This window comes from Telopea speciosissima, chromosome 2, assembly GCF_018873765.1.
Source record: "Telopea speciosissima isolate NSW1024214 ecotype Mountain lineage chromosome 2, Tspe_v1, whole genome shotgun sequence".
NCBI lineage: Eukaryota > Viridiplantae > Streptophyta > Magnoliopsida > Proteales > Proteaceae > Telopea > Telopea speciosissima.
Window position 1 is genome coordinate 4,168,316 of NC_057917.1, and position 6,619 is coordinate 4,174,934.

The window sequence follows — 6,619 nt, forward strand, 5'->3', positions numbered from 1 at the left end:
TATTTGCTCTCATTTCCTGACCATATGGTCTCACATTGACATTTTCTCTCCTTCTTAACCATGTGGGTCTTCCTTACATAAATCTTTTATTATTAATAAAATATCATGAATAATTAAGGTGAATGTACAATATGCAACAACAAATGTATAGACTATAAAAATAGGGAAAATGTTCTCTAAGCCGACAAGGGATGTTTCAACGTTACGCTCGTATTCTCTCAATCTCTCTCTTTTCCTCACATAAAATAACCTTATTGATGACCTCTATATATGAAATCATTATGTAACTCTTCATTAGTGCACTTCTTTATACCGCTTACTAAGAGAACCCTCTACCATACAAAAAATAAGAAAAAGATTATTACCATAACATGGTTGATGATGGACTCTCTCCCATTTTGTTGGGCATGCCAATAAATCGAGGATGCGTAGCCGATTCCCTTGACGAGGAGTTAATGTTCGTAAGAGCTGCTCCCACTATAAGACACACTACAAACCTCTTACCACCCTTTAATTAATGACGTGGCGATTAGTTGACATTTGACAACGACTCTTTTTGTCCTTTTTCTTTTGTTGAAAATTGAAATTAATCGACACTGACACAAAAGTTCATAAAGAGAGATAGACCGGCCCATGGGCCGAATGTTGTGGGTCAAGAGTTGGGTGGGAAGACGGTCATCTTGCTGGGCACGTGGAAGCCAGACCTCTCTCATTCTCTCTAAAGTCTCAAAACCCTGTCTCTCTCTCTCTCTCTCTCTCTCTCTCTCTCCTCTCTATAAGTCTCAAAACCCTGTCTCACTCTCTCTAAGTCTCAAAACCGTCTCTCTCTCCCTCTCTCTCCTCTATAAGTCTCAAAACCCTATCTCACTCTCTCTACCTAAGTCTCTCTCTCTCTCTCTAAGTCTCAAAACCCTCTCTCTCTCTATAAGTCTGAAAACCCTCCTGTCTCACTCTCTCTACCAAAGTCTTAAAACCTCATATATTTTCATTAACGAGTGTGACCTTAAGCAACTTACTATATTTTCTAAGCCCAAGTGTCCCAATTTTCCTCTCCTAATAGAAAAATGGAAGGACTTTAACATGGGTTTGTGGAAGTGGTTGGAGACCCTTGGACCATTTCATTCTCTCCCCCATATCCACCCCACCTAAGTCTTCACTTTTCAATGAGTCTCTCTCTCTCTCTCTCTCTCTCTCTCTCTCCTTATGAGAGAGAGAGAGAGAGAGAGAGATAGAGTCTTCACCATGTGGACCAAGAGTTTAAAAATGAAACCCATCTACACTGTTAGGGTTTACTCTATTCAACAATCACTAGTTTAAACAAAGATAATAAAAAAAGGTGACAAAAGAAGTTAATAATGTTGTGAATATCACTTTATTTTATGGGAGAATGTTTTTCATGCTGTAGCGCAGGCTGTGCTCAGGCACATGGGCCTGCCACTCAGGGAGATAGGATGGTCATTGCGCCCACCCTCATGTGCCTGGGCACACTGCGACACAGAGAATAATGCCCCTAAAATAACTAATTAGTCAATAAGGTGAAGAACGTTTGGCAGTAAACTTAAATTATTGTGCCTTACATGTAGTGGGGTACAAATGCTAATCCATGCATTGTTATTCACACCTGACCAAGAACTAATTAATGATGTACATTTAGAAGAACCTAATTCCTCACTACTTTAATTGGTCAATGAAGTAGTAAATTTTTTTTGTCTCCTTTTTGGCATTTAACACAAACTTGCTTTGGATTCATGTTTACCTTTCAATGAGTCCCATCAAGGGCCTGTGCTAATAAAAATATATGATCACAAAAGACCAAGGTTTTGTTAGGTAGACCAAACATGTAATTAATCTTGTAGCTAATCAAATCCTGATCATTTCCCTCCAATTTTAGATTGGTTTAGACTGGTTTAGCTAAAGCAAAGCATATCCATCTACATAATCAATGCATAGGATGTAGAAAAACGTGAATAAAAAACGATGCAGAAAAAAATGGAAATCGCAAACAAATAATCACACAATGCATACAAGGATTTACGTGGTTTAATTAGATTGCCTATGTCTACGGTGAGATGAGATCTACTTCACTACCAATAGAGAATAGGGTTACAGTCGTTCGTCCTCACACCTCTCTCATATCGTTTACAAAGAAAAAAAAAACCCTCACTACAAATATATAGTAAAATCCTATACATGCGACCTCTTAACAACCCTTCGAAATCAACAACGGAATACAAGACATCATACCCCCAACATAAGATTCAATTTCAAATGAATTCCATTTGGGTTTTGATTTTTTCCTACTCTCATGAGCTGAGCACATTAATTGAGTGTACAAACAACTTTAGAATCAATAAATTTGGTCAATCATAAAAAATTCTTTTGGGCCCACATTATGAGGTCCCGACTTTATCGTATGTGCGCCACGTGTACGTACACCACACGAGGAGAAGATGAAACAGATAGTCTAACAAATAGGGAAACATTCTTACCTAAAATGTACTTTTTATCACAGAGATTAATAAATGGAGGGGAAGAAGTAGGTTGTGAACTTAATTAATAAGCTTAAGTTCATAAGACTAAAATTGACTCAAACACAAGAAGAAAGCATTGGCCTTCTAAGAGTTAGTCATCTATTAAGGATTTCACAGTCCACACGGCATCTCTCTCTATCAGTCTTTCCCCACACTGACCGCTGCTAGCATTAGGAGGGAACACTAATGGGGACAACTAATAAGGGAAGACACAGGTTTCCTTCATTCCCTTTCTTCTTCTCTTCCTTATTATTGTGATTATAAGGCTGGAAATCACTTCTTTAAACCATTTTAAAGCCTAAAAACTTGGAAGTTTGAGGTGTTGTTTTGCATTTTTACACTATAAGTCTTGTGGGTTCTGGTTTCTAGAAATTAAAGAAACAAATGAGGGTCCATACTTAATGAGAAACTTTTAGATAAAGTGATATCTATTGTCAACTAATTGTACAAAAAAAATCTAGATTTGTTAAAAGTCTCCATTTGTCTAGATTCCAAAGTATGAGATAGTGGTACGTTCGGCTTGACCTGATGAACTCTTCTTCAATCTTCTTCTCCTTATATAGAGAAGAGTAATAGCTTGGATTTGAGGCATTCCACTTCTTTATGGACAAAGTCAAGCTATTCCACTCCTTAATTTAATTTGAATAATCACTGAAAATTACTACAGAAAATAACAAAAGCTACCAGTGAGATTAAGAAGATTTTTTTTTTTGGTTGGGTTGGGGGGGGGGGGGGGGAGAGGGTTGTAGAAGGAAGGGATGAATGAGAACAGTATTCTCGCCGATGGAGGAGAGATGGGACATCGTGGTCTAGAGTAATAGACAATGACAATGGAATAAATTCTACATCTATAAGACGAAATTTGCAAAATATATATTGTTAGAAATCTGAACAAAAAGGAGAGGACAGAAAGAAGGCCTGAGTCGAACGAAATCGTTCGTCCTTAAGACGATATTTGCACCCTCCTAATCCCGCAAAGGGTTGCGACAAACCGCCTCCCAAGATAAATCGTGGGATTTGGTTGCAGGGACAGTAACACTGTGAAGCTATCAGAGATATTTTGATCATCTGGACTGAGAGAATTCGTGGCCCATTTATAGGCCCACAAGGCCTGTTCGGATGGGTCACACCCATTGGCTCATATGACTTGACCTGACAGGTCATGACTATTGGGCTGGGCTCCCTTGGCTGTTCGTGTGGGCTGCAACTCTTGGGGTCAATGTTAAACTAAGGGTTGCACTTCCTCTTTGATTTGCCACCGATCCAACGGTCGGATCGATCTTAAGCACCCTTTGATCAGACACCGTCGATCCCGAAAAGATTAAGGCGACATACTGCGACGATGCGCACGTGCGAAGTGCAAAGTGCGCCATCAAAGCGCCACATTGCGCCTCACGCACGCGCACGCGCACGCATACGCGCTCGGACGGGTACCGTCCTCGCTCGCAAGTGCACCGTACAATCTCTTCTAGCATTACATGTGATAATAATAACTACTTACTACTAACACATATAAACCCAATGAGCTTTCCTTTCATAGCCGATGTGGGACTAAAAGTCCACATCAATATTTTGAAAAATTCCAACAATTTCCCCCAATTTTTTAAAATAATTGAGCCTCAGTCAGTAAACTCTCTGTACTTCTAAATCATACTTACATAAAGGTGTCTTTCGACTTGAACCTTTATGTTGTCAAAATACATTAGTACTTGTCAAAAACGAAGTAGCCGTAGCCTTGAACTTAGAATTTTATAGCGACAAATCTAATATACTAGACGTATGACTTACTTGAACATAGTTTCAATAACACCCGCACATTTATGGCCTTGTGCTTTCATCTTAGGTTTTCATAAGTGCCTTAGAGACAGGCTTTGAATCTCGCAGAAGCGGCCCCACTTCCTGCACTTATATAGGTGAATCTAATAAAATGCAATTGTATGACTTGCATTTCCTATAAGGCATAGACTCATTGAAGGACCGATCCTACCCTCGACGGTTTCTCCATACAAACATGCACTACCTTGAGATGTCAAGAGATCTTATCTCTACTAGTTGAGTGCATAACCGGTTATTACTACAAGTGTTTTTCCATTGAACTAGTTGACTAGATGTTGGTCTAGTGTCTAGTTGGTTTCCACTTGCAGTTACCTCTCATTTAAAAGCTTTAAACCCATCTCCCGGAAGTCTTCCATACCACATCCCTACCCAGGCCTTTTGTAAAGGGATCAGCCAAATTTTCCTTTGACTTTACATAACTAATAGTCACAACTCCTTTGATGAGTTGTTCTCTTACATAGCTATGTCTTAAACTGATATGCCTTGACTTTCCATTGTAGACTTTATTATAAGCCCTTGATAATGTTGCTTCATTATCACAAGATATTGATATAGCAGGTATTGGCTTAGGCCACGAGAGGAATCTCTGTTAAGAGGTCCCTAAGCCATTCGCTTCCTTCTTGTCATTGCTAAAGCGATAAATTCAGACTCCATAGTGGAGTGTGAAACTACGATCTGCTTCTTGGATCCCCAAGAAATTGATCCTCCACCCAAGGTAAATATCCAACCACTTGTGGACTTTGATTCATCGGATCCCGTGATCCAATTAGCATCTGTGTATCCTTCTAGTATCGGGAAAATCTTTATAACTTAATGCATAATTCATTGTGCCATTTAAGTACTTAAGTACTCTAGAAAGCGCATTCCAATGAATTGTCCAGGGTTATGAGTAAACCTACTCAAAACACCAACGCAAAAGCTATATCGGACGAGTGCATCGCATGGCATACATTAAGCTGCCAATGATACTAGCGTATTCCAATTGAGATATACAATTTCCTTCATTAGAAATTAATCTAATAGAATGATCATATGGGGTAGCAACTGGTTTACAGTCCTCATGATTGAATTTCTTTAATATTTTCTTTATGTAATGAGACTGTGTTAAAGAAATACAATCAGAGGATCTAACAATTTTGATTCCCAAAATTATATTTGCTTCACCCATATCTTTCATATCAAAACACGAAGATAGGAAAGCCTTTGTCTCCAAAACAGTGCTTGTATTAGTACCAAAGATTAACATATCATCAACATATAAACATATTATAACACCATGTCCATTCTTGAATTTAGAATAAACACATTTATCAGATTCATTTATTCTAAATCCATTTGCTACAACCTTTTGGTCAAATTTATCATGCCATTGCTTAGGAGCTTGTTTTAGACCATATAAAGATTTGACTAGTTTACAAACCTTACTTTCCTGGCCTTTCAAAACAAACCCTTCAGGTTGTTCCATGTAAACTTCTTCTTCTAAATCTCCATTTAGAAAAGCAGTTTTAACATCCATTTGGTGTATAACAAGTTTATTAATCGATGCTAAAGCAATTAACAATCTAACTGTACTAATTCTAGCAACAGGAGCATATGTATCGAAATAATCAATGCCTTCTTTTTGCTTAAAGCCCTTTGCTACAAGCTTAGCTTTAAACTTATCAATGGTTCCATCAGCTTTAAGCTTTCGCTTAAAAATCCACTTACAACCAATAGATTTAAATCCAGGAGGTAAATCTGTTAAAACCCATGTTTTATTACCCATGAGAGAATCCATTTCATCATTTATAGCTTCTTGCCAAAAAGCAGAATCTTGAGAATTCATGGCTTCTCGAAAAGTCAATGGATCATGTTCAACATTATACACACAAGAATATGTAACTTCATTTCTGTTTCCTTCTACCAAGAATTGATAGAAATCTGGACCAAAGGATTTTTCCACTCTAACTCTTTTACTTCTTCTAAGTTCAACACTCTCATTATTCTCAGAATTTGATTGAACAATATCTTGATCCTCCTTGTTTGTGTTTTCATTCTTCCGTTTCCTAGAGAATGAATCCTCAAAGAACTCAGCATCTCTAGATTCCAAAATTATATTTTGGCTAACGGTCTCTGTAGATTCCATCGTTAGAAATCTATAGGCCTTGCTATGTTGGGCATAGCCAATGAAAATACATTCAATTGCCTTTTCACCTAATTTAGGTCTTTTAGGATCAGTTAATCTTACCAATGCTCTACATCCCCATACTTTG